The sequence below is a fragment of the Carcharodon carcharias genome, chromosome 20 (genome assembly GCF_017639515.1).
Source record: "Carcharodon carcharias isolate sCarCar2 chromosome 20, sCarCar2.pri, whole genome shotgun sequence".
Classification (NCBI taxonomy): Eukaryota; Metazoa; Chordata; class Chondrichthyes; order Lamniformes; family Lamnidae; genus Carcharodon; species Carcharodon carcharias.
In genome coordinates, this window is record NC_054486.1 from 27,194,470 (window position 1) to 27,221,125 (window position 26,656).

Genomic DNA, 26,656 nt, shown 5'->3' on the forward strand with positions numbered 1-26,656 from the left:
GGTCCCCATTATGGACCAAAATGGCAGTCTGTGTGTGAAGTCGGAGGACATAGCTAAGGTTTTAAATGATTACTTTTCATCTGTGTTCACCACAGAGAAGGACGATGTAGGTGTAGAAATCAGATATTGAACAAATTAGCATTGAAATGGAGGAGGTATTAACAGTTTTAGCAGGCTTAAGAACAGATAAATCCCCAGATTCAGATGAGATGTATCCCAGGTTGTTATGTGAGGCAAGGGAGGAGATTTCAGGGGCTCTGACATTAATTTTCAAATCCTCTCTGGCCACAGGAGAGGTGCTAGAGGACTGGAGGATGAATGTGGTACCATTATTCAAGAGGGGTAGTAGGTATAAACCAAGTAATTACAGTCCAGTGAGTCTAACATCAGTGATAGGGAAACTATTGGAAAAAATTCTGAGGGACAGGATTAATCTCCACTTGGAGAGGCAGGGATTAATCAGGGATAGTCAGCATGGCTTTGTCAGGGGGAGATCATGTCTACCAAATTTGATTGAAATTTTGGAGGAGGTGACTAGTTGTGTAAATGAGGGTCGTGGAGTTGATGTAGTCTACATGGACTTCAGTAAGGCTTTTGACAAGGTCCTGCATGGGAGAATGGTCAAGAAGGTAAGAGCCCATGGGATTCAGGCAACTTGGCAAATTGGATCCAAAATTGGCTTAGTGGCAGGAGGCAGAGGGTGATTGTTGAAGGTTGTATTTGCGATTGGAAGCCTGTGACAAGTTGTCTTCTGCAGGGATTGATGCTGGAACCCTTGCTGTTTGTAGTGTTCATTAATGATTTAGACATGAATATAGGAGGCATGATCAGTAAGTTCACAGATGACAGAAAATTGGTGGTGTTGTAAATAGTGAGGAGGAAAGCCTTAGATTACAAGACAATATAGATGGGCTGGTAAGATGGGCAGAGCAGTGACAAATGGAATTTAATCTTGAGAAATGTGAGATGATGCACTTTGGGAGGACTAACATGGCAAGGGAATACACAATGAATTGTAGGATCATAGGAAGTGCAGAGGATCAGAGGTACCTGGGTGTACATGTCCATATATCCCTGAAGGCAGCAGCATAGGTAGATAAGGTGGTTAAGAAGGCATATGTCTTACATGCCTTTATTAGACAAGGCATAGAATATAAGAGCAGGGATGTTATGTTGGAGCTGTATAAAACGTTAGTTCGACCACAGCTGGAGTACTGTGTGCAGTCCTGGTCGCCACACTATAGGAAGGATGTGATTGCACTGGAGAGGGTGCAGAGGAGATTCACCAGGATGTTGCCTGGGCTGGAGCATTTCAGCTATGAAGAGAGACTAGCTAGGCTATGGTTGTTTTCCTTAGAGCAGAGAAGGCTGAGGGGGGAACTGATAGAGGTACACAAACTTATGAGGGGCATGGATAGGATAGATAGGAAGAAACTTTTCCCCTTAGCAGAGGTTTCAATAACCAGGGGGCAGAGATTTAAGGTAAGGGGCAGGAGGTTTAGAGGGGATTTGGGGAAAAAAAATTTCACCAGAGGATGGTTGGAATCTGGAACACACTGCCTGAGGGGATGTTAGAGGCAGGAACCCTCACAACATTTAAGAAGCATAGCATAGCATACAGGGCTACAGACCAAGTGCTGGAAAATGGGATTAGAATAAATAGGTGCTTGATGGCTGGCATGGACATGATGGGCTGAAGGGCCTGTTTCTGTGCTGTATTATTCTATGGCTCTATGACATTTGATGTAGCTTAGAAAAAAGGCCATCTGTTTTTTCAGCTTCAGTAGGCTCCGTTGTTTAAATTTGCTGGGGATAAAATAAAGCAAAAGTGCTGGAAAAATTCAGCAGGCCTGGCAGCATCTGTGGGGAGAGAAACAGAGTTAATGCTTTGAGTGCAATAAGACCCTTCTTTGGAACTTTTATTATATTTCTCAGGGTTTTGTTATTATAGCTGAGACCATTATGAATACTTGGCTGAGTTTCAAAAGGTCCAGAAGCACTTATCTCAGCGGGTGACTGTGCTCACATTTTGATTGACAGTTTAAAGAGATTATTAAAGGGTTATCTGTCTTTGATGTGGTTAGTGAAATAGATGCTTGCTTGCTTTTACAACAGCTTGACCACTTGAGGGAATTTAATTTTTTTTAATGGGTTTGAGGAATAAAAGCTTTTTTCAGAATGAAGTGTGTTTGAGTGCAAACTCTGTTAGATTGTTAGAAGTTCAATTTTCTTCATCTCCATTTCAAAGACATGGCTCCTGAGGTCTGTCCGTAGTGAATACTGGGTGTCTGGCTATGGAAAGCACATGGGTGGCATGGAAGGGGCAGGGGTATGAGAGAGCATGAAAGAGGCATGGAGGTATGGAAGCCATAGAGTGGCATGGAGGTTTTGAGGGAGCATGGGGAATATGAGAGGGCATGGGAGCGGGGGGGAGGCATGAAGAGTATGAGGGTACATTGAGGGGACATGGAAGGGGCATAGGGAAGAGCGGCTGCGGGGGTTTGGGGGAGCATGGAGGTGGCATATGGGGTGGGTGAGGGGTGAGGGTTTGAGAACCTGACATGCATCTTTAATACTGGGCTGATGTCCCAGTAGATGGAAGTAATCATTCTAGCCTGCTGGCCTGGCCATGCACCCGCCTCTGCTGATGCCTTGGGTCTGCCTCCAGAGGCAGCGGGCCAGGCTCCATCTTGCCCCCGTGTCCCTAGAATGGAAATATGGCGGGTGGGGGTCCTTTTAAAGGAGAAGGGCCTGCTGGGTCAGGGAAGTTTCCTGACTCAATCTTCCCACCTCCTGCACAAAAATCCAGCCCACAGAGGTACAAAAGCAGGGAAGCTATAGTAAATCTTTGTAAATCGCTGGTTAGGCTGGAGCAAGTGACCAATCCTGGGCATCAGGTTTCAAGGAAGGATGCGAAACACTGGACAAGGTTGCAAGGAGATTGACTGGAACAGTGACAGTGATAAGAGACTTCCTGTGAAAAGATGAGGGAAGCTGAGGTTGCACTCTTTAGAGCAGAGATGTTAAAAGGGAATTTGAAAGAGGTGTTGAAAATTATGGCCTGAATTTTGCCTTTGGCAGGCGCCCATGATCAGCGGGCACAGAAGCGGCTGGAAAATAGGCCCCCACCATGATCGGCCCCCAACTGCAATTTCACGCTGGCTGGCCAGTTAATGGCCAGTCAACATGAAATCACGCTGAAGAGCTCAGCGCTGCTGGGGTGGGCGGTGGGAAGAGGGCGGGCGATGATGGTTCTGCAGGCACGGGTGGGCACTGTGTGAAAGCTCCCTGAAGGCAGGGAGCTGCCTCAGGGAGCTGCAGACCTGAAAAAGCTGAAATAAAGGCTTAAAAAGCTCCAAACAAATGTCCATGGGTCATAAACATTGGTCTGAAAATATAGCTGATAAAAATGCTGCCCACAGATATTTATCTTTATTTTATTTCATAACGGAAATTTCATCCTGCCCTTTGATGAGGTTTGATGAAAATGCAAAGTCCGCCTGGCCGATTCGCCCAGCCACCAACCATAAGGTTGGACGGGCCATGAGGAATTGGAGTCAATTGCACCATTACTGGGCTTAATTGCCCTCTTAATTGTCGATGGGCGGACTTCCGACTTTTGCGCATGCCTGCCGAACGAAATTTCGCGCGAGCGGTCGATGACATCAGGATGCTTGCCCGATGTCTTCTTGCACGATTTTAGGCCTGATTAAGTCAGGAGCGCACTCACCACCGGGACGTAAAATCCACCCCCAAGAGTTTTGACGGAGTGCTGAAGGAGAAACTGTTCCCACAAGGGTCAGTAGCCAGAGAATTTAAGGTACAGCTACAACACTTGCATCTACCTGGCTATGTGGAAAATTGCCCAGGTTTGTCCTGTGTACAAAAAGCAGGACAAATCCGACCCAGCCAATTACCACCCTTTCAGTCCATCACTGATCGTCAGTAAAGTAATGGAAGGGGTTATCAACGGTGCTATCAAGAGGTATTTGCTTAACATAACCTACTCACTCATGTCCAGTTTGGGTTCTGCCAGGGCACTCAGGTCCTGACATCATTACAACCTTGGTTCAAACATGCACAAAACAGCTGAACTCCTGAGGTGAGGTGAGAGTGACTGCCCTTGGCATCAAGGCAGCATTTGACTGAGTGTGGCATTAAGGAGCCCCAGCAAAACATGAGTCAATGGGAATCAAAGGGAAAACTCTCCACTGGTCATACTGAGCCCAAAGGGAGATGGTTGTGGTTGTTGGAGGTCAGTCATCTCAGCTCCAGGACTTCACGGCAGGAGTTCATCAGGGTAGTGTCCTTGGCCCAACCATCTTCAGCTGCTTCATCAATGACCTTCCTCTCATCATAAGGTCAGAATTAGGGATGTTCACTGATGATTGAACAATGTTCAGCACCATTCACGACTCCTCAGATACTGAAACAGTCCATATCCAAATGCAGCAAGACCCAGACAATACCAGGCCTGGGCTGAGAAGTGGCAAGTGCCATTCATGCCACACAAATGCCAGGCAATAACCATCTCCAACAAGAGAGAATCTAACCATTGTCCCTTGACAATTAATGGCATTACCATCGCTGAATCCCCCATTATTAACATCCTGGGGGTTACCATTGACCACAATCTGAACTGGACTAGCCATATAAATACTATGGCTACAAGAATGGGTCAGAGTCTAAGAATCCTGCAACGAGTAACTCACCTCCTGACTCCCCAAAGCCTATCCACGGTCTACAAGGCACAAGTCAGGAGTGTGTTGGAATGCTTCTCACTTGCCTGGATGAGTGCAGCTCCCACAACACTCAAGACCCGGACAAAGCAACCCGCTTGATTGGCACCACATCCACAAACATTCATCGATGCACAGTAGCAGCAGTGTGTACCATCTACAAGGTGCGTTGCAGGAATTCACCAAGGCTCCTTTGACAGCACCTTCTAAACATATGACCACGACCATCTAGAAGGACAAGGGCAGCAGATAGATGGGGAAACCACCACCTGGAAGTTCCCTCCAAGTCACTCACCATCCTGACTTGGAAATATATCACCGATCCTTCACTGTGACTGGGTCAATATCCTGGAACTCCCTTCTAATAGCACTGTGGGTGTACCTACACCACAGGGTCTGCAGTGGCTCAAGAGGGCAGCTCACCACCACCTTCTCAAGGGCAACTGGGGATAGGCAACAAATGCTGGCCCAGCCAGCGAAGCCCACGTCCCATGAATGAATAAATAAAAATAAAAAAAGTTAATTTGAGAACTGAGAACAATCTCATGGGGCAGAATTTTGCTGTCGGCAAGCAGGGGGCAGGACCTGCTTGCCGATGTGTGAAATGACCTCCCCCGACGTCACTGTGCCCCATTTAAATTTTCAGGAGGCAGGGGCACAGCAATATCAGCTGCGGGCCCGCCGACCTGTCAATTGAGGCCATTGACAGGATCATTAAAACAATTAAAGGACCTGCCCATCCAACCTTAAGGTTGGTGGGTAGGCCAGGAGCCCCAGCGGCAACTAGAGAAAACATGAAACCTCATCCACTGGCGTTAGGGTTAGGGTTAGGGTTAAAAATTTTGATAAAGTTAATCTGTAATTTATGAACATGTCCCATCTCATGTGACATTGTCACATGAGGGGGACATGTTAAGGATTTTTTTTTCTCTATTTTTAATGTTTTTAAAACTGTCAGCGATCCCCCTGAGGCAGCACTTAGCCTCAGGGAGATGTGCGCTCTTTCGTGCACTTGTGTGAAAGAGCGCACTCTCACATTTGGGGAATCCCACCACCCCCCCCCCACCCCAGCCTGCACAGGAAATGCATAGCGCTTCCCGCCAGGTGTCATGCTGGGCAGGCCTTAATTGGCCCGCCCACTTAAAATGGTGGCGGGGCCCGCTTCTCTGGCGGGGATCGGCTCCCCGCCTGCCAGAGATTGGGTCAGGCCCGCCCGCCCGACAGGCAGAAAATTCTGCCCATGGAGTAAATTATTATGTTCTGAAATACACTTCCAGAAAAAGTGAAAGCCTATTCAATAGCAACTTTCACAAGGAATTAGATATACTTAAAAAGAAGAAATTTTTATAAGGATGGAAAAGAGCAGAGCTATAGGAATAATTGGATAACTCTTTCCAAGAGCCAGCATAGACATGATGTTCTGAATCACTGCTTTCAGCGTGCTGGGATCCTATCTCACGTAGTGTCAGTATTTTGCAGAACAAACAAGAAAATGTGGTGGGTATCCCACATAGCTTCTGGACCAACATACTATCGGCAAGGGGTAACTGTTTGCCCTTGAGAAGGTGGTGGTGAGCTGCCTTCTTGAACTGCTGCAGTCCATATGGTGTAGGTACACCCACAGTGCTGTTAGGAAGGGAGTTACAGGATTTTGACCCAGCGACAATGAAAGAATGGCGATATATTTCCAAGCCAGGATGGTGAGTGGCTTGGAGGGAATTTAGTGGTGGTGTTCCCATCTATCTGCTGCCCTTGACCTTCTAGGTGATAAAGGTTGCTGGTTTGGAAGATGCTGTCGGAGAAGTCTTGTTGAGTTGCTGCAGTGCATCTTGTAGATGGTACACGCTGCTACAGTGTGTATTGGTGGTGGAGGGAGTGAATGTTTAAGGTTGCAGATACGATGCCAATCAAGCAGGCTGCTTTGTCCTGGATTGTACTGACCTTCTTGAGTGTTATTGGAGCTGCACTTGTCCAGGCAGTTCTGGATGTATTCCATCACACTCCTGACTTGTGCCTTGTAGATGGTGGACAGGCTTTGGGGAGTCAGGAGGCGAGTTACTCGCCGCAGAATTCCCAGCTTCTGATCTGCTCTTGTAGCCAGTGATCAAATCTCTCTAATCTGTTGCCATTTGGTAAACTCGTCCTTTTCTCTTTTCAAAGTTTCTTCTCCATCGCCCTCAGCAGAATTATGGTAAGAAATGTTAAAACCTGCCTGTTGTGTTAGATTGAACTGATCCCTGCGTTTTCACACATTTCATGAGTGAGAGCTCTGAGTCCATGAGTCCGACTAGGGCTGGACTGCAGCAAGACTCTCCCTCCCTTGGTTTTATGGCTTTATCAGAGGTTGTCTCCATATAAAAAAACTGCATTTCTATTACCACAGCTCACAATCGCAGGATGTCCCAAAGTACTCGACAGCCAATTAAGTTATTTTAACATATAGCCACTGTTGTTATAAATGTAGGAAATGTAGAAAATGTGGGGGGGGGGGGGTGGGAAAGGAGGGGAGGGGTTTTTTTGGGGGCATTTGGGGGAGGGGAAGGGAGTGGGGATGTTGAGGAGGTGGGGAGGAGGGGCAGGAAGGAGGTTGGAGGGGGTTGGGGTGAAGGGGGAGTTTGTGGGGATTCTCAGTGGAATCCAATCCATTAATTGTCTGACTGAATTTTCAATCTGTAAAATTGATTATGACTTTAATCCTCATGGCCTCCAATATTGAAGCCACTTGTTTCCAGGAGTAACACATGCATAGGGATTTGGCTCACTGATGGCAACAGTCAGAACTGGAAGGTAACCCTCTTGTAACCATGTAGGGCTGCATGACTTGTGGTGTCAAGCTGGCTGGCACGGGGTCGATGTCTACTGAATTCTACGTGCCTTATTACGTGGGGCACAAGGGCAAGTTGAGCCACGAGTTCCTGGAGTTTGAGTTCAGGCTGGAGCTGTCCCGAATGTCTAGAGCTCATGGTGTGGCTGTGAATTCGGGGCCCGGGGAGCTTAAGAGGTGGCGAAGGGGTGGCTGGGCCCAGGGTCCTGGGTCTCACACTGATGTTGCTGAATGTCTCTGAGTCAACATGCAGCAGAAGCAACATCGGTAAGCCTCCTGTACAGCTCCCTAGCTGTGAAGAAATACAGACCTTACAAAACTCTGCACACAGCTTTCTTATAAGCAGGCATTTCAAGGTCTTCGAAGCCCAAGGTTCCTGGGATCTAAAGCAGCATCAACATCTCCAAACACCTTGCTGTGTTTGCCTACTGAACATTAATTTCTTCGCTGTGATGGCATGAGGATGTGAAACACAGTATAGTGTTCCTCTTCCCTGCTAGCAGGTTTACATGGAATTTACAGCACAGAAACAGGCCATTCAGCCCACCTCATCTAGTTGGTGTTTATGTTCCATACAAGCCTCCTCCGATTCTTCTTGATCACACTATCAGGGTAACCTTCAGCTTCTTTCTTCCTCGTGCATTTATCAAGTTCCTTGAATGTATCTATACTAGAATCATAGAAAGTTCACAGTGCAGGACGCCCTTCAGCATATTGCCTTTGTGTCAGTTCTCTGCAACAGCAACTCAGCTAGTCTCACTCCCCCACCTTTTCCCTGTAGCCATGTAAAATCTTTTCTCTTGAGATAATTATCCAGTTTCCTTTTGAAAACCACAATTGAATATGTCACCAGCACATGATCATTCCAGATCCACACCATTTGTTGCATAAAGAAGTTTTTCCTCATGTTGCCTCTGGTTGTTTTGTTAATTACCTTTGGGTTCTCGACCTTTTGCTGATGAGAACAGTTTCTCTATATTTATTCTATCCAGACCCCTCATGATTTTGAAATGTCCAACAAATCTCCTCCAAACCTTCTCTTCTCCAAGGAGAACACCCTCATTTTGCCAATCTATCCACATAACCGAAGTCTCTCATCCTCAGAACTATTCTCATAAATCTTTTCTGCACCCTTTCTAAAACCTTCACATCCTTCCCATTGAGACTGAAGCAGTGTTTGTGAAGGTTCATAATTTCCTTGTTTTTGTACTCTACTCTTATTTATAAAACCCAGGATTCAAAATACCACATGGTTTGAAATAAAATGCCTATTGGCACTAATACTTTTTTCTTAAAAGGCATAGTTTTACTGATGTTTGGAGACTCAAATGATTAATATGTAGGAAAACCACATAATGGTAGATTTAGAAATGATACAACACATTTTCTTCAAGCTCCTGCACCTCAAAATTTGGCACTACATCTCTGTTTGTAGCCACAGTATTTATCTGGCTGGTGCTTTTAAGTTCCTGGTCAATGGTAACCTGTAGGATGTTGATAATGGGGGATTCAGTGAATGGTAATGCCATTGAATGTCAAGAGGAGATGGTGAGATTCTCTTTTGTTGAAGATGGTCATTGCCTGGCACTTGTGTGATGCAAATGTTACTTGCTACTTATCAGCCTAAGGCTGAATCTTGTCCATGTCTTACTTCATATGGACACAAACTGCTTCAGTATCTGAGGAGTTGTGAATGATACTGCACACTGCAATCATTAGCAACATTCCTACTTTGGACCTTATGATGGAGGGAAAGTCATTAATGACACAGCTAAAGATGGTTGGGCCTAGGACACTACCCTGACAAAGTCCTGCAACAATGCTCTGGAACTGAGATGATTGGCCTCCAACAACCACAACCATCTTCCTTTGTGCCAGGTATGACTCCAACCAGTAGAAAGTTTTCCCCCTGATTCCCATTGACTTCAATTTTGCTTGGGCCCTTTGATACTACATTCGGTCAAATCCTGCATTGATGTCAACAGCAGTCACTCTTACCTCATCACTTGAGTTCACCAATGATCATATTGAATGTTAGCTCAACAGGCCGTATGATCTCTTGTTCCTACCCCTTGTTCTTGTGTAAATTGTCCATGTTTGGACCAAGATTGTAATGAGCTGAGTAACCCTGCTGGAACCCAAACTGAGTATCAGTGAGCAGGTCATTGATGTGTAAGTGCTGCTTGATTGTACTATCAACAACCCTTTCCATGATTTTGCTGATGATTGAGGGTAAACTGATGGGGTAGTTATTGGCCGGGTTGGATTTGTCCTGCTTTTTGTGGACAGGACATATCTGGGCAATTTTTCACATTGCCAGGGAGATGCCAATCTGTTCCAACTCACTGTGCTTGACCTGCTTGACCAGCTTCACCGGCTTTGGCAGCAGCATGTGCAGAGTGGCCTGAATAGTGCTTGTTGGAGTGGACCAGGACAGAAAGTCCCACGCACCATGCACTTGAAAATATCACTCACGAAGCAGTTCATGATTTCTCATGGCCTTGGTGGAGATCCTGATGTTGGTGTGACACTGTAAATGTCAATAGAATAATTCTCTTTGCTCCTCCTGCTCCACTTCTTGCTGAGCTTTCTCGTCAGGTTTAAAGATAGTTTCCGAGCCCTTCTTGGGCACCGCCCCTACCGATTTGTGGACCCAATGATGTCCTGAGTCGTCCCAGATTCTTAACAACCTGAGTTGTGATTTGAACTATAACTCTGGTTAAAATATGTAATTGGTGTAAATAAATATTCACTGAAGAAGGAATATGGAAAGCCTACTTGGTTCATGGAAATTAAACATCAGTTCATTCGGCAGCAATATTCAAGCTACTCTACAGGGAAAGCTGGCCTGCACTTATTGCCAAAAGAAGCCTGGATATCCCTCCCTAGGAATACTAAATGTTAATGTTAGGGAATGTTAAAGCATATGAGGCTCCAGCACAAGCTGTGTTTCACATGCCCTACTATAGCACATGTACTAATTACTGCAAGTTCCAACATGAGTTATTGAGGCCCATTAAATGGCTTCTTCTACTAATTAGACAGAACAGTGCCAAAGACAGAATGTTCCCAAAATTTTCTCTGACTTCATGTTGCTGGGATTTAAATGGAAGCTGTTGCCTTTGCTTATGAAATGACCAGGTTGCAAGAAAGGGGAAATCCCTTTTTGATCAGGAATCCATTAAGCTAAATGTTTGCTGGTGGCAGGATGCATGTTTAAGATATTAATGGATTCATTAGACTTGGATTTTCAGCCTCACTGCACCTGGCACATATCAGGGTCACTCATCCAGAAATTTGGCCCTCATCTCTCACCACCAGCCCCACTGACTTTACTAGTACTTCTCATGCTTGGATAATCAACAGCTGAGGGATACAATTATATAATGATGTGGAAAATCCCTGCTGAAATTTCTCATTATGGCCACATGTGAAAACAGTCCGATGAAGATACTGACAGGAACAGAACTGCTGTAGACCATAACAAAATTCTGCAGATGTTGGAAACCTGAAATTAAAACAGACAATGCTGGAAATACTCAGCAGGTCAGGCAGCATCTCTGGAGAGAGAAACAGAGTTAACGTTGTAGGTTGAAGATTCAGTTATGAGAACAGATGCTGTTTGATCTGCTGAGCATTTCCAGAATTTCTGTTATTGTTGCAGTCCATTACCTACTAAAGAACAGAGTTAATGTTGGCCATTATCTCATTGTCTACTCAGGAACAGAGCTGTTGTTGGCCATTATCCCATTGTCTACTCAGGAACAGAGCTGTTGTTGGTCATTATCCCATTGTCTACTCAGGAATAGAGCTGTTGTTGGCCATTTTCCCATTGTCTACTCAGGAACAGAGCTGTTGTTGGCCATTATCCCATTGTCTACTCAGGGACAGAGCTGTTGTTGGTCATTATCCCATTGTCTACTCAGGGACAGGCCTGTTGTTGGTCATTATCCTATTGTCTACTCAGGAACAGAGCTGTTGTTGGTCATTATCCCATTGTCTACTCAGGAACAGAGCTGTTGTTGGTCATTATCCCATTGTCTACTCAGGAACAGAGCTGTTGTTGGTCATTATCCCATTGTCTACTCAGGAACAGAGCTGTTGTTGGTCATTATCCCATTGTCTACTCAGGAACAGAGCTGTTGTTGGTCATTATCCCATTGTCTACTCAGGGACACGCCTGTTGTTGGTCATTATCCCATTGTCTACTCAGGAACTGTCCTGTTGTTGGTCATTATCCCATTGTCTACTCAGGACCAGGCCTGTTGTTGGTCATTATTCCATTTTCTACTCAGGGACAGGCCTGTTGTTGATCATTATCCCATTTTCTACTCAGGGACAGGCCTGTTGGCCATAATCCCATCGTCTACTCAGGAACAGAATGGTTATGAACTGTTACCTCATTGGAAAGTGACCTTCTAAATAATGTTGTCAGAGGACATCTTAATTAGGCCTTCATGACTAATTTCTTTTTTAAATTCATTTATGGGATTTGGGCATCGCTGGCTAGTCCAGCATTTATTGCCCATCCCTAATTGCCCCTAAGAAGGTGGTGGTGAGCTGCGTTTTGGATCGCGGCAGTCCATGTGGTGTAGGTACACCCCAGTGCTGTTAGCGAGGGGGTTCCAGAATTTTCACCCAGCAACAGCGAAATATTTCCAATTCAGGATGGTGAGTGGCTTGGAGGGGAACTTCCAGGTGGTGGTGTTCTCATGTGTCTGCTGCCCTTGTCCTTCTAGATGGTAGAGGCCACGGGTTTGGAAGGTGCTGTCTAAGGAGGCTTGTTGAGTTCCTGAAGTGCATCTTGTAGATGGTACACACTACTGCTACTGTGGAGAAGGGAGTGAATGTTTGTGGAAGGGATACCAATCAAGCGGGCTTCTTTGTCCTCGGTGGTGTGAAGCTTCTTGAGTGTTGTTGAGGCTGCACTCATCCAGGCAAGTAGACAGTATTCCATCACATTCCTGACTTGTGCCTTCTAGATAGTGGACAGGCTTTGGGGAGTCAGGAGGTGCGTTACTTGCCGCAGGACTCCTTGCATTTGACCTGCTCTTGTAGCCACAGTATTTATGTAGCTAGTCTGGTTCAGTTTCTGGTCAATGGTAACTCCCAGGATGTCTTTAGACGGGGTTTCAGCAGTGGTAATGCCGTTGAGTATCAAGGGGTGATGATTAGATTCTCTCTTGTTGGAGATGGTCATTGCCTGGCACTTGTGTAACGCATATGTTACTTGTCACTTGTCAGCCTGAGCCTGGATCTTGTCCAGGACTTGCTGCATTTGGACGTGGACTGTTTCAGTATCTGAGGAGTCATGAATGGTGCTGAACATTGTGCAATCATCAGCGAACATCCCTACTTCTGACCTTATGATGGAAGGAAGGTCATTGGATGAAGCAGCTGAAGATGATTGGGCCTAGGACACTGTCCTGAGGAACTCCTACAGTGATGTCCTGGAGCTGAGATGATTGAGTTTCAACAACCATAATCATCTTCCTTTGTGCTAGGTATGACTCTACCCAGCGGAGAGCTTATCCCCTGATTCCCATTGACTTCAGTTTTGCTAGGGCTCCTTGAAGCCACACTCAGTCAAATGTGACCTTGATGTCAAGGGCAGTCTCTCTCACCTCACCCATGTACAATAACTTACCTTCTCTTTTCAAGTCCTGCTGAAGTTTCCCACGAGGTCAGTCGTTTTGTTTCAGCTAATATGGTACAAGAATTGCTTTTTATCTCTTACAACCCTGTTGCTATGTCTTCTTTGTCAGGCCTTCTGTTTCCCCAGCATGGAATACTAAAGAGATAAGAGACAACATAAACATAAAAGAAAAAGCATACTAAATGCAAAAAATGGCACAAATCCTGCCAAATGAGAAAGTACAGCAAAGGGTGACAAAAAAGTTATAATTATTAGAAAAAAGGATATGGAAATAAACTTCTAAGTGATATCAAAATCAACACAGACATCTTTTAACATTACATTTGGAAAAACAGGGTGGTCAGGTGCAATGCGGGTCCCTTGTAAACTGATAATAGTAACCTTGTCAATGAAAATAAGGAAATGGTGGTCATGTTCAATACTTACTTTTGGCTGGATTTTCAGTTTTGGGTCCCAATCGGCCCAGCCCCCCCCTCAACATTTGGGAGAGGATGTGGGTAGGGAGCCCACACATGCTGGCACCAGAGCCCAGAGAGTGATTTTTGAAGAGGCGGCCATTTAAGTGGCCATGTCTGTGAGGTCCATCCAATTAAGGACAGAGGCTGGGCTCCCGAGATTGGAGTGGCCAACTGGAGGCCATCCAGCGCTGAGAGAAAGACAGTCTCACTGTCTCAGGTGGGAGCTGCAGATTTAGGTAGGGGAAAGAGAGGAATCCTCAAGATGGAGGCACCCTCTGAAGAGCTTTTACAAATTTCTCTAACCAAAGAGACTGCAGCTGCCAGGCCCTCCAATGGGTGGCCAGTGGCTGCAGCTGTGGCCTGACGACTATGGCTGGTGAATGGAGGCAATGTTTCCCAGCTGGATGGAGCACTGATGCACCTGGTCTGTCACTGGGAGGCTTCCTTTATCCATCAGCTGTGATTTGGTCTCGTGCAGACTGGAAAATTGCAGTCGATGTGTGCAAAGTGGCCTCAATAGGCCCTTTATTTGACCTAATAGGCCAACCGCTGCCTGCCCGATCTTGCCTCCATGTAACTTTTCTGGAGGTGGAACTATGGCGGGAAATTGCAGGCCCGTCCAGTCCTGCCACTGCAACTGAATGAAAATTCAACCCTTTGTATCAGTATTTACGGTTGAGGAAGAGGTTGGCAGCTGGAAATCCCAAGGAAACGATACTGAATCAGGGGACTCACCAAAATTAATGTAAACAAATTAACAGTTAAGAAGAAAAAAATGGCACCAAAAAAATGATAAATCCCCAGGACTGGATGTTTTCATCCAGGGTATTAAAGGAAGTTGGTGAGAACATTGTAGGTGCCCTAACAATAATCTTTCTCTTGATTTGCGAACTATTCCTTTAGATTGGAAAATTGCTCCTGTCACTCCACTATTTAAGAAAGGTGAGAGAGGAAAATGCAGGGAATTATAGACTAGTTAGCCTAAAGTCTACTGTCAGGAAATTTTTAGAGGCTATAATTAAGGATATGTGACTGAATGAGAGTTCAGAGGATTTAAAGGGTAGGCCATACCTGCTGAACCTGATTGGAGGGGGTTCAGTGGAGGTTTATCAGAATGATACCTGGATTCCAAGGGTCAAATTATGAAGAGAGCTTCTTAAGCTGAGGCTGTATTCCTTGGAATTTAGAAGGTTAAGGGGTGATTTGATTGAAGTTTTCTATTAAGGGGAACAGAAAGGTGGAAACAATTTCTGCCAGTTGAGGAGTCTAGGTCTAGGAGGCCTAGTCTAAAGGTTAGAGCTAGACATCTAAGGAGTGAAAATAGGAAAAATATCTGCACACACAAAGGGTGATAGAAGTTTGGAATGCTCTTCTGAAAAGGCCAGCTGCCAGAACAATTGTTAATTTTAAATCTGGTATTGATAGATTTTTGTTAACCAAAGGTAGTAAGGGGTATGAGGCAAAGATGTGTATATGGAGTTGGATAACAGATCTACCATGATCTTAGTGAAAGATGGAACTGGTTCAAGGGGTAAATGGTCGACTCCTTTTTCTATGTTCCAATGCCCTCAATAGTCCTGAGTTTAAATCTTTGTTCTTGCACCTGCTGCCCATTTCCTGTAGTTTTTCTCATTGACTGTGAAAATGTAGGCAGACATTTTGTTGATTTATGATAGAATTTGTCAAGTGGCAAAGGGGTTTTCTAAATCTAGATTAGTTCTCACTATAATTGTATAATAAACCTATTGAACGATGGCTGTGGTTTCACCTGGAGGCTAAAGAGGCCACTACCATCTTTCTCAAGGCTCTTGCAGGACAAATGATCACTCAGACTGAGGACTGAATGACAGAGCCCTTGTGACCTGCAAGCATCAGGAGAGAAAAGGAAAAGGTTGAGTGTCTGCCTCCCATTGCTGAGGCATTGATACTGCAAAGGACTCGATGACACACATTGAGCCCAGGTATTTACAAGCTCTTCTGTACAATGCTTTAAATCAGATGACCGTGCCTGTTGAAGATCGCCAGTTCTGACTGAATTTGAGCAGACCGGGGAAAGTCCAAAGTAGAAATGAAGAGACAGACAAACAGAAAATAAGGGTAGCATCCTCTTTTATCCTGTGCCCTAGTAACAGTTTGTGGCTAACACTTTGAGCCACACAGTTGTGTCCTTCCCAACCTCATGGTGTGACTCATCTGTTTGCAATATATCGCCCGTGTCAACATTCCTCAGGGCTGTGACCTCAAGGGTGTTGCATGTCCAAAGCAGGGAGCATTGTAGAATGGAAATGCATTAGTACCATGATGTTGATATAGTTGGAAGAAAAGCAGTCTTATCCGTTGTAGGACTCCTTGTGAACAGCTCAGAGTTAAAGAAGGGTTTTTGCAGTAACCTGTAGCTGATTCTCTTTCTGGGTGGTGGTGTTGGGGGTGGGGGGCTGGTGCGAGAGGTGGGGAGTGATATTTGCTCCATTCTTTTCTTAAATCCAAATCACTTCTAACTCCCCAAATACCAAACTCAGTCATCTTCTTCGGCATATTCTGTAAAATACTGCTGCAAGTTGTTTGAAGTCATTAATCAGAACACTAACAGAGCTCTATATTATACTTCATTATCAGGTTCCATATCAATACATCTGGTACATCAGATCCAAAAATACAATCTTATACTGAATAACACTAGATATCAGAATCTAAACAGGATGTATATGGATCAGTAGAATCAGTTCTAAGGGCAGATCTTGATACATGGCAATCTATATCAAACTGTTCTGCAGCAGACTCTATGGGCTGAGTTTTTGGGCCCTGCCAATGTTGGGAATAGAGGAAGATGGAGCTGAAAATTACAAGGCCGGCCAGTGTGCCAGCTTCCTGATTCTATTCCCAAGGGCTGAGAGGGGTTTGGAGCCTGGGAAAGCCACCCACCCCAAAAGCTGGTGGGCAATTAGGCTATTTAAAAGCCTTGTTGATCGAGCAAGGATTAAGTCAGCTTCCAGTTTCCCAATGTGATGGGGGTCGGGTGAGGACCACATCAATTGCTGGAGGCAAACAATCAATGTCAGCTGGTGTGCCAGTGCTCCTGGCAGGCCCTGTCAGTCTGTCTGGGTGTGGGTATAGCCAAAAGCTGCCCTGTAGAGAAGCTCCTTCCTGTAGTGTTCAACTGTTCTGTGTTTGATTATGTGAGTCTGTTTACTGTTGATGCTCACTGTGCTTGATTCGTTAAGCCTGGGTGTCCAGAAGAAAGATAAACAAACTGTAGAAGTTCTGGAAGCTAGAGCTGTAAGCATGGAGCAGACATTTTAAAAGCACTGTGAACGAAACCTGTTACACACAGAAATTAGTGTCACCTCTGCATAGCTCCGAGATATAAAATATACAACATGCTCCAACAACAAAACAATAGTATTCTGGCTGCTGTTGGTGTTTTTTTCATTGAAGTAATTAAAGTTTTTTTTAAAAAAATGCATCTTCTTGTTGAAACACCCTCCCAGTTACTTACCTGTTGCAGCCGGAAGCTCCTCTGAAACTGGGAGGCCTCTGATTGACTCTCCAGCTTTGAGAGCCCACCCTTCATCTTTAGTTGGACAGGAAACCTGTCTTGATGCCAATTAAGGGCTCACCCCTGGCAAAACCTTGGCTTTAAGCAGTTTCCCACCAGAGGCGATGTGAGGACCTGAACATAGTTCTGACCTCATGTTTCCTGCCTCCTTGGGGGAAATTCAGCCCGATACCAGACTGTTGAACACTATATGACACTCCATACCACTTTATATTAAATTCTACAAAAGGCAACATTCTGTTTAACCCTCCACATCATGCAACAACAGCAGCACACATTATGTAACATCTTTAACTTAGTAAAACGTTCATAGGTGCCTCACAGGAACATCATAGGAACAACGGATCAGAAAGAAGCCATTCAGCCCTTTGAGCCTGCTCCACCATTCAGCAAGATCATGACTGATCTGGGTCTTAATGTTACCTGCCTTGGTTTTGTAACCGTTAAAGATATTTCCCAATAAAAAAAACTCAGCAATTTCCATTTTATAATTTTCAGTTGACTCCCAGCTGCAATGGCTTTCTGGGGGACAGGGTTCCAGATTTGCACTACCCTCTTTGTGAAGAAGTGCTTCCTGACATCAGCCCTCTAGGCCTGACTCTAATTTTAAAGTTATGCCCCCTAATCCTACACTCCCCTACTGGGTTAAATTGTTTATTCGCTGAGTACCCTATCATCTAATCAACTTAGACACCTCAATTAGATCCCCCCTTAACCTTTTATATTCAATATTCGAGGGAATTAGTTATCTCTGGTATGTTTTGATTTCACGTGAAGCCTGAGTTTCTGAGGAAGCTCACTGCCCAGGCATGTGTAAGGCAACCTCAAATCTGGCATGCCCTCAGAGGTTCAGGAAAGAAAAATAAACCATAAAAAACCAAAAGCATATCAAAACAGACACGCCTCACAAAGATGCCTTCTCTCCAGCTCAATACAGGGAGTGAATTGAAGCAATTCTTAAGAAGACTGAAGTTACTCTAATGGGTCTTTATGGAGTCATACACACCAGGGCAACCCCCATGTTTGACCTCTGGTCAGTGCTGAGTTAACTAAGCTTTGCTTTGTCAATGGTGGTTGGGGCTGCTGTAGTTGGGCTCAATGCCCCTGGGCTGGCAAATGGTGGAAAATGATCATTTGGAAATCAAGCTCCTTTTTTAAATAAAAACAATTCAAAGGGTGTCTTTGGGAAAGTTTGCATTTATTTCCCATCCCTGATTGCTCTGCGAAAGTAATGGCATGCTTACTGGATTGAATCAACCAAATGGTTTGCAAGGGCACTTAAGAAGGCAGAGTTGGTGTGGGACTGGAGTCACATATAAACCAAACCAGATAAAGATGGCAGGTTTCCTTACTTTAATGACCAATAACAATAGTCTGACAGTTTTATGGTCACTTTTACTGACACAGCATCTCTTTATATTTCCAAAACTATTTTGTTAACAACAATATTTGCAAACTGCCATAGTGGGATTTGAACTCGCATTCTTGGGATTGCTAGCCTGGTAACATAACCACTACTATTTCATACCCATAATCTTGGTCACCATGCAGTGAATCCCTGCTGGAAAATGCCTGAGTTCAAGCATCTGGTGAGGAGAGCATCTGGTTAGACTATAATGTCCTCCCTGACCACCCTCTGAACCAGAAAGTGTAGCCAAACTACACCTATCATTACCCAGGGCTACTTATGAGCCATAGATTGCCAACTCTGCCTCAACCTGGAGGATTTTTCACATGACCTCCAACTGGCCACTCTTGCTCCTGACATTGCTCATCCAATATGCGAGGGGAAGGAGGAGGGAGATGGGAGGTGAATGGGAGTGGGGAGGGGAAGGGAGGGGGTAAAGGCGATGCTACACTTAGTGCCAACATTTCTGACCTAGGGATTAAAATGCCAATTGGACTTCCTGATTCCAGTGAGTCCAACAGGAAGACATGTGTGTATGGATACTGGGTAAAGACAGATTAGGGCTCAGCTGGGAGGCTATCAGTAATACAAAGGGCTTGTGTCTGAACAATGCGATCTTGGGTAACATGCTGCAGGATCCATGGATCTCAACTTAACATGGAGCTGGAAACTTAGGAAGAGAAGCAGCAAATAAAAGAGAATGGATTGGGGGAAGGCAATGAATTTGTCAAACTTTTTATTTGTAAAACATTGCTTTCATAAAGCTTCATTGCTTCCTGTAGGCATTGGGGTCACTTGAGTTCTTTCTGAATAAGATCAAGTGAAGCAGCTGCTTTCACTCAGGTTTAGCACAACGACATGACACCATCAATCTGCTTTCTATAGAGGATGGCTGGCGTACACTTAGATTAACCACGGTCTCCTTGGGGAGGGAGACAAGGGGCTAAGGATAGTGGAACAGCAACAGGCCAAGCTATGAATCACACTTGGGAAGGAAGCTCTGTAATCTATCAAGAATTTCACTGGATTCTTCTGCGTTAAAGACATCCCTACTACACGGATGTGGTTAAGAGCACACTGTGTAATCCACAACAGCTGTGATTCCAGAGAGAAGGATGAAAATCCAGCCAAGTAACGACTAGCCCTTCATCCCGGGTGAAACCAATGGCATAGCTCGTAGGCAAAGCACAAGAAGTCGTCTCCACCAACGAAATTGCAAAACACCCCAGCAAGGAGGTTATATCATTGGTCAAGAGAGTCCAGAACAAGGTGAAGTGTTGCATGACTGCAATCTTTCTGGTCCCTTCCATATCATTCAGATCATAAATTCCTATGGGACAAAATGACCGAGAGAGGTCTACGCAAGACAGCCGAACACTCCCACACCTGGGATGTTCTGCATGCATCCCTCTCACTACCCACACAGGATGCAAGGAAAAGCTAATAGGTGAACTTCCACCACCAGCTCCCTACTCTATCTCCACTTGAATACTTTCTTGTCTCCACCCCTTTTATTCACGCCATTACATTCAGCCCTCCTCTGAACCTTCCTCTCATGTTCCTGGTAAGCAACACTCATCCTGCCTTCTACTGTGTTGAAATCAAGATTTCTCTAACCTGTGTGAGAGCCATTCTTTCCTCAGAATCTCTCCAAACTGCAGACTGCTTCCCTCCCTCGGCCTTTTGCTCCTCTTAAAGCATAAAACTGTCAGTTTTTTTCCCTTCCTGATTTCCCCTGACTTTTTCTCCCCCTCTCTTCTTACTTCGGCGTCCTGGGCCTTTGCCCTTGGAATAGCACTAGGGTTTCTTGATAAAACAAAATCTCACTTGATGTGCTTAGAAGAAAGCTTCAATCATACAGGGCCCTTCATGACCTCAGGTTGCCCTAATGTGTTTTACAGACAATTAAATATCTTTTTTCAAATGTTATCAGTGTTGTCATAGAGAAAACAAGTTAGCCAATTTGTGCACAGCAAGCTCCTTGCAAACAGCAATGTGATGATAACTAGATCATCTTTTTTGCCATATTGGTTAAGGGATAAATATTGAACAGGACATCAGGGAGAACTCCTCTGCTGTTCTTTGAAATAGTGCCCTGGAATATTTTCCGTCCACCCAAGAAGGCAGGCAGGCCTTGGTTCAATGTTTCATTTCAAAGATGGCACCTCCAACAGTGCAGCACTCCCTCAGTACTGCATGGGACTGTCACCTGTAGATCTTGTCCTCAAGTGTTCATAGAAAGCTAAGAACTACAAATGTGATGTAAAAAAGGTCCATGGCTCTTGAAACCTCCCTCCTGTCCAGACAATGGGCATGATATGGGGATAAACATATACAAAATTGAGGATCATTCACCTCCAGGACTTAGCTTCAGATCCAGCAATTAAAAAAGACAGAGTGTGGAAAAAGAACAAAAAAAAACTGAGATAGGGAGAGAGAGAGGAGAGAATGTTTTTCTCACAGATGCTGTATAGTAATGCCTTTTCACCTTCAGCCAGATTAACCAGAGGAAATTAAACTTTACTTTTTCTCACTGGTTTAATGGGCCCCAATCTCTTAACCTCTTTAATCTCCATCCGATTCAAGTTCTAATTAAATAGGCAATAGAAAAACTGTCCAAAATTTGTCTCTACCTAACAACCTAAATTGGAGAGATCATAAGGATGATCAGAACCAGGAATGCTGGTGTTGATATGGTGAGAGCTGGTCTTCTGAGGCTGAGATTAAGGGCCAGATTTTCATAGAGTCAGGTCGATTCTGGAGACAATTAAAAATGGCGAGTGGTACCTGGATGTGAAAGTCCAGCCCCATTTCTAATAGATCCAATTTTTGCTGTTAGGGGTTAGGGGTGGGATGTGAAATACACAAGAGGGAAACCCAAATGCACCAAGGCCATTTGGACTTAGTGCTGAGTTCAAACAGAGCCCATTTTGACTGCTCCAAGGGCCTTAACCAGCAGTGTAGGAGTCACAAATTTAAAGAGTAGGTGTAAACACTCTTGAAGGTTAAGTAAGGACTGTTTAAGTGTGAAGTTCTTTAAAGCCCCTGCTCATTAAACATGTAAGAAAACAGTGAGAGTTGAAACAAAGAATTCTGCTTGAGTGCTTTGATTGGCAGGCCATCTGATGTAGGGTAGAAAAAATATTATCATCTGTTCATGCAGTTTAAATAGTCTTTGTTTTCCAAGGGCTATTGTTATGCCACCTTGAATGCTTGGCTGAGTTTCAAAAGCTACCATTATTTCAGCAGGAGGGGGTCTGAGTTCAAAGTTTGATTGACAGTTTAAAATGACTATTAAAGGATTAGCTGTCTTTGATGTGGGGTCTGGTAAGATGTTTATTTTTATACGAGGATAACTACTTGAGGAGGTTTAAAAACTTTAAATGGGTTTCATGTGAGCTTTATCACTATCAAGTTTGTATGGGTGAGAGCTGCATTAGATTGTTAGAAGTTGATGTTTTTCATCTCCACATGGCTCTTAAGGTGTGATTACGGTGGATTCTGGGTGAGTGGTTATGAAGGTGGTATTGGGATATGGGGGGCAGGTGGTATAAGTTGGCATGGAGGTGGTAAGGGAGTGTGTGGGAGTATAGGAAATAGTGGTGTCATGATTAATCACGGAAGTGGCGTGGGGGTATGAGGGGGCATGGGAAGTGGGTGGGGGATTAGGGGTTGTGAGAGGTGAGGACTAGAGGGCTTAAAAGCTTCTAAAACAATTGGGTCAAAGTCCCAGAGAACTAAGTTGGGCCTTGTAAACCAGCACGCCTTGACATTGCCTACGCTATGGCTGCCTATGATTTGCTTCTGGGTCAGCGGGCCCAGAAAAGGAGCACGAGAGGAGCTGGGAGTTGAAAGGGAGCATGCGAGAGTAGCCAGGAGTTCAACAGGAGTGTGAGAGGAGCCAGGAGTTCAACAGGAGCGCAAGGGGAGCCAGGAGTTCAACAGAAACACGAGGGGAGCCAGGAGTTCAACAGGAGCGCGAGGGGAGCCAAGAGTTCAACAGGAGCGCGAGGGGAGCCAAGAGTTCAACAGGAGCGCGAGGGGAGCCAGGAGTTCAACAGAAGTGTGAGGGGAGCCAGGAGTTCAATAGGAGCACGAGGGGTGCCAGGAGTTCAACAGGAGCGCAAGAGGAGCCTAGAGTTGGAATGGAGTGCGAGAGGAACCAAGAGTTCAAAAGGAGCATGAGAGGAGATGAGAATTCAAAAGGAGCGCAAGAGGAGGGAGCAGATAAAATAGCTGGTGGGCCCCCAGCAGGACCGAGAGGCAGTGCAAGAGAAGCGGAGGCCTTGGAAGATTTAAAAGAAGCGGGAGCTGAGAGTCAGAGCAGAGATTTAATAAGAACGGAAGCTGGACTTGGGGCGGAAAGTGGCATGAGGATGCCAGGGTTCAAAAAGTGACGTGATGCAGGGGAGGCAGCTGATTGGTAAGTAGGGTCAGGTGAGTACTTCTACTTTTTCTACTAGTTAAACTGCTGCAGTCCATTAGCTTAAACAAAATAAGGGGAGGACTTTGATCTGTAGTGGGAGTGTTTGGAGTGGAATAAGGCCCCTAGAGTAATTAGTATTCTTTAAAGGGAGTAACTAATGAGCTTAATCTAAAAGGAACTTATGGCAGCAGAGCTCGCACCTGCAATATGCTCCTCCTGCCCTATGTGGGAAGTCACGGACACTCCAGTGTCCCTGGCGCCTATGTGTGCAGGAAGTGCGTCCAGCTGCAGCTACTGGCTAACCACATTTCACAGCTGGAGCTGCAGGTAGATACACTGTGGAGCACCTGCGATGCTGAGATTATCGTGGACAGCACATTCAGTGAGGCGGTCACACCACTGGTAAACACTGAACAGGCAGGAAGGGGATGGGTAACCACCAGGCAGAGTAGAGGAAGGCAGCTAGTACAGGAGTCTCCTGTGGCCGTCCCCCTCTTTAACAGATATACTATTTTGGATACTTTGGAAGAGACAACTTCTCAAGGGAAAGCAGCAGGAGCCAAGTCCATGGCACCACGGGTGGCTCTGCTGCACAAGAGGGCAGGAAGAAGAGTGGAAGGGCTACAGTGATAGGGGATTCAATAGTAAGGGAAGCAGACAGGCATTTCTGCAGCCACAAAAGAGATTCCAGGATGGTATGTTGCTTCCCTGGTGCCAGGGTCAAGGATGTCATGGAGAGGCTGCAGGGCATTCTGAAGGGGAAGAGTGAACAGCCAGTGGTCGTGGTACATATTGGTACCAACGACATAGGTAAAAAAAAGGAAAAGGTCCTTCAAGCTGAATATAGGCAGTTAGGACGTAAATTAAAAAGTAGACTCCAAAGGTAGTAATCTCAGAATTACTACCAGTGCCACATCCTAGCAAGAGTAGAAATAACAGGATATATCAGATGAATACATGGCTGAAGAAATGGTGTAGTGGGGAGGGATTCAGATTCCTAGGACACCAGGGCTGGTTCTGGGGAAGGTGGGGCCAGTACAAACAGGATGGGTTGCAGCTGGGCAGGACCAGGACCAATGTCCTCGTGGGGGTGGGGGTGGGGAGGGCTGTTTGCTAGTTCGGTCAAGGATGGTTTAAACTAGAAAGGCAGGGGGATGGGAACCTGAGCAGAGAGATAAAGGAGGGGGAAACAAGGTTAGAAACAAAAGACAGAATAGTAAGATGCAAAAGTGGAAGGCAGAAAAAACAAGGGCGAAAAACAAATGGGGTCATAGTGCAAAATAAAGCTAAGGTGACTAACAAGATTAAAAAGACAAGTCTAAGGGCATTGTGTTTTAATGCGCAGAGAATTCACAAAAAGGTAGGTGAATTAACAGCGCAAATAGATATAAACAGTTATGATATAGTTGCAATTACAGAGATATGGCTGCAGGGTGACCAAAGATGGGGAACAGAACATCCAGGGGTATTCAATATTTAGGAAGGACAGACAAATAAGGAAAGGAGCTGGGGTAGCATTGTTAGTAAAGGAGGAAATCAATTCAATAGTGAGGAAGGATATTGGTTCGGAAAATTATGATGTGGAATCTGTCTGCATGGAGATAAGAAACACCAAGGGGCAGAAAACATTGATGGGGGTTGTCAAAAGGCTCCCAAACAGTAATGGAGAGGTAAGGAAAGACATTAAACAGGAAATTAGAGATAATACAATAAGGGTGCAACAGTAATCATGGGTGACTTTAATCTACATATAGATTGGACAAACCAAACTAGCCATAATACTGTGGAGGAGGAGATCCTGGAGTTTGTACATGATGATTTTTTAGACCAATATGTTGAGGAACCAACTAGACAGGAGGCTATCCTAGACTGGGTATTGTACAATGAGAAAGGATTAATTAACAATCTTGTTCCCCTTGGGGAACAATGACCATAAAATGATAGATTTGTTCATTAGGATGGAGAGTGAAGAAGTTAAATCCGAAACTAGGCTCCTGAATCTAAATAAAGGGAACTATGAGGGTATGAAGTGCAAGTTGTCAATGATGGGTTGGGCAACCTTACTAAAACAGTTGACAGTGGATAGGCAATGGCTAATATTTAAGGAATGTATGCATACAATTATTCATTCCTGTCTGGCGCAAAAATGAAACAGGAAAGGTGGCTCAACCATGGCTTACAAAAGAAATTAGGGATAGTATTAGATCCAAAGAGGAGACATATAAAATTGCCAGAAAAAGCAGTAAGCCTGAGGATTGGGAGCAGTTTAGAATTTAGCAAAAGTGGATAAAAAGATTGATCAAGAAAGAAAAATGGAGTATGAGGGTAAACTTGCAAGGAATATAAAAACTGAGTGTAAAAGCTTCTATAAGTATGTGAACAGAAAAAGATTAGCGAAGACAAATGTAGGACTCACAATCAGAAACGGGGGAAATTATAATGGGGAACAAAGAAATGGCTGAAGAATTGAACACATATTTTGGTTTTGTCTTCACAAAAGAGGACACAAATAATTTCCCAGAAACCTTAGGGAACCAAGGGCCCAATGAGAGGGAGGAGTTGAAGAAAATCAGCATTAATAAACAATGGTGCTAGAGAAATTAATGGGGTTAAAGGCTGAAAAATCCCCAGGGCCTGATAATCTACACTCCAAAGTACCCAGTGGTCCTGGAAATATAGGATGCATTGGTGTTATCTTCCAAAATTCTATAGATCCTGGAGCAGTTCCTACAGATTGCTAGGTGGCAAATATAACCCCAATATTTAAAAAAGGAGGGAGAGAAAAAAACAGTGAATTACAGACCAGTTAGCCTAACATCAGTAGTGAGGAAAATGCCAGAGTCTATTTATAATAGATGTAGTAACAGAACACTTGGAAAGCATTAACGGGATTAGACAAAGTCAGAATGGGTTTATGAAAGGGAAATTATGCCTAACTACTCTAATGGAGCTTTTTGAAGATGTAACTAGTAGAATAGATAAGGGAGAACCAGTGGATGTGGTGTATTTGGATTTCGAGAAGGTTTTTGATAAGGTCTCACATCAGAGGCTAGTGGGCAAAATTAAAGCACATGGGATTGGGAGTAATATACTGGCATGGATTGAGAATTGGTTGACAGACCAGACAAAAAGAGTGGGAATAAATGGGTCTTTTTCGGGTGACAGGTGGTGATTAGTGATGTACCACAGGGATCAGTGCTTGGGCCCCAGCTATTAACGATATATATAAATGACTTGGATGAGGGAACCAAATGCAATATTTCCAAGTTTGCTGACAACACAAAACTGTTGGGCGGGTTTGTGAGTTGTGAGGAGGATGCAAGGAGGCTCCGAGGAGATTTAGACAAGTTGGGTGTGTGGGCAAACACATGGCAGATGCAGTATAATGTGGATAAATGTGAAATTATATGCTTCGGTGTGAAAAACAGAAAGGCAGAGTATAATTTAAATGGTGATATATTGGGAAATGTGGATGTTCAAAGGGATCTGGGTCTCCTTCTACACCAATCAATGAAAGTAAATAGGCAGGTGCAGCAAGCAATTAGGAAGATAAATGGTATGTTGGACTTCATTGCAAGAGGATTTGAGT